This window comes from Electrophorus electricus, chromosome 15, assembly GCF_013358815.1.
Source record: "Electrophorus electricus isolate fEleEle1 chromosome 15, fEleEle1.pri, whole genome shotgun sequence".
NCBI lineage: Eukaryota > Metazoa > Chordata > Actinopteri > Gymnotiformes > Gymnotidae > Electrophorus > Electrophorus electricus.
In genome coordinates this window covers 13,561,055-13,563,949 of record NC_049549.1, presented here as the reverse complement: position 1 = coordinate 13,563,949, position 2,895 = coordinate 13,561,055, and positions in this window count along the sequence as shown.

Genomic DNA, 2,895 nt, shown 5'->3' with positions numbered 1-2,895 from the left:
TGATGAATAGTTATATCGGTGCGGGTGTGTGTGTGTGTGTGTGTGTGTGTGTGTGTGTGTGTGTGAGAGAGAGAGAGATGATGATGAACAACTTGAAGTGTGTGTATTACCCGGGCACAATGCAAGCAACAGCCTGCATTCTCTCTATTGTGCCCTGCGGTTTTAGTGTAGTGTTCGAGCTGGATTTCTGAGCAGTTCTGTTAGCAGTGTGCGCAGCGCGTCGAGGTTCCATAGTGCACAACCGCTTCATTTATAGAAAGTCTGAAATGTTCATTCAAAAAGAAAAGAAAGAAAAGAAAATGCGACTCAGGCAAAAACTAGAAAAGATCCTGGTCATCAATATGCTTTATGTGCAGGGTGGTGAACGTTTTAAAATAACAGCTAGAACACGACCAAACATGCCTCCACATGCTCATATGTCACCACGAATGGATACATGTGCATTAGAAATGTGCTTAAAGCACCTTTAGCTCAACTGGCCCTTCGTTAGCAGCGTGGTAGAAGGCAGAGGAGTCCCACAAAGCCCGGCGCTCTGATGAGTGTGTCTGCTAACACAATACAGCCAGCATGGCCTCCAGGACGTTCCTCTGCCCTGACTATGATAAATGAGACGGGACGAATGAGCTGTTTCGTAGCAACAACAACATCAAAAAGCCCCCCAAAACCTGCCCCTGCTCACACCTGCAACTCGACGAGTACCATTCAGGGACTTTTTTGTGAGCTGAAGACGCCCCCCCCACTCCGGTCCCTCTAATGTCTTTGGAGACTATTTATCACCAGGTGCGCACCTTGTTTCGCACATTTTGCAGCCTCTTCCTAAAAAAAAAAAAAAAAAAAAAAAAAAGGATGAGCAGAAAAATCATTCTCCTTTGTACACTGTACTGTACGTTAATCGAATTCTGGTTTCATTTGCGAGAATTGCTTTCTTCATTAGTGAGGCTACAGTGTTGTGTTTATCTGACTCTGATTGCTGTTTTGAGCTGCTGCAGGGGCTCAGATTAGCTTGATGAGGAGCTTGTGCTGGGAGATCAGCTCTATCCACAATTAGCGCCGGGTGATTTGCGAGTGGGTCTTTCTCCCGCATGGCTCTTCTAAGGGAACTGGGCAAAATGAGGGACCAATCCAAAGTTTTCATCTACAAACAAAAGCAAGTGCAGACTTGAGAAGCTGAACTCTTATGCCAGTCCCTCAAAACCATGGCATTGTTCACAGAATTATTTGCAAACCTTTTGACAAAAACATTTGTTTATCCAAGCGGAATGGACCCCCCCCCCCCCCCCTTTAAATTTTAATTATGTATTTTGGACTGTCCTGTCTTGACTAGTAAGAGTGCAGGCTGTCAAACACAATGCAGTTCAACCATAAGGATTATTATTAAGATACACAGAGATTGGTGGTCTTAGCTGGGCTCCTAGTATCACACAAATGGAACTGCTTTCTTAGTAATGAAAAATAGGTTCTAATGTAGACAAAGTGACAGCTGGCTATGATTGTGGTTTATTTTGAGGGCAAGCTGAACCTACAGCCTACAGAATATTTATGAATGAACACTCATGGTGAATCATTCAAAGCCTGTGGAGCTTGATTCATATAAAGCAACAGTTAACGGAACTGAAGTAGTAAAGGTACACGGAAAGCCTGCGTGCGTGCGGGTGGACAGATGTGGAGGCGTGTCACCCACACAGTGGAACCTGCTGGACTAACTGGATCAAATATCGGATTTCATCTTGAAAAAGGAGCATTGAAAACTTCAAACGCAGGAATTCTCTTCCAGCAATCGGTCCAGGAGTAGCGCTGTGACTACTGGGCAGTATAAACCCTTAAAAAACCACCTCACCTCATCACACGTGCATCTGAATATGTCATGACAGAAGTCACACATCTTTAACTTCAGAAACCTTCTGTGAACAAGGCCAGATGAGCCATAGGTGTTTTATTTAGCATCCATTGGACACTGCCTTGTCATTTGTTGGCACCGAAGTGAAATACTGCCACACGCATTCTCATTTTTCTCCCCAGATCTCCCAGCAGGGCCCGTGCCTGACCCTCCACACTCTGTCATAACTCATGCGGTCTAGGGCTCAGGATCAGGCTGGCTTATTGAGTATCTTCAGGGCTGATCAATATTTAATGCGGCCTTTAACAAGATCAGATTTAGCAAAGAGTTTCTGCTCCAGCTCTCGGCAGAACACGGCTGTCATGGCCTTGGGCTGGGCCGCGTGTGGAGAGAAGCAGGGGCCTGTTTTGGTGTTATCGGTGTAAGTGCTTAACCTCTGCCTGTCCGGGAACCCTCAGCCCTGCCTCTCCGAGGGAGAGGAACAGGGGTTTTTATTGGTTTGTGGACTGTTGCTTTTCTGGGGAGTTTGTCGACAGAGGAAATGGGAGATGAGCGTTCATATTCACTGACACCTTAAGACAGGCATAAGACGGAACGCGAGCTGGAAGCTGAAAGTTATTTTTTACAAGTTTTCCCAAGGATCCTCAATTCCATATTATTGGTGTTACGTTCTGCCTGTAACAATCATCTAGGGGACTAGCTTATATTTACCTCCTGTAGCACTGTCACACAAAACCGGTGGATGGCCAGCAGAGGAGAGATTCTGGCGTCGAAGTGGCTGTGTTGATCAGAGGTGATCGAATTTGAGCTGCCTCTGTAAACGAATCTTCTGCCTCGTCAATCAGGCCTCTGTACAAACATTACATCGGTCAGGCTGTTGTTTCTCCTCTACCATTATCCCCCCGAGGCGGTCAATAGCCTCAGGCCTCAGATCAGATCAAACCGGCTCCATATTTAATAAAAGCCTCCCAGCAGCCTGGCCAGAGCCTCATTCCAGACCCCCATTCATTTCCACCATAATTACTCACGCCTCCTCCCCCGGCCCACCCTAGCCCTTG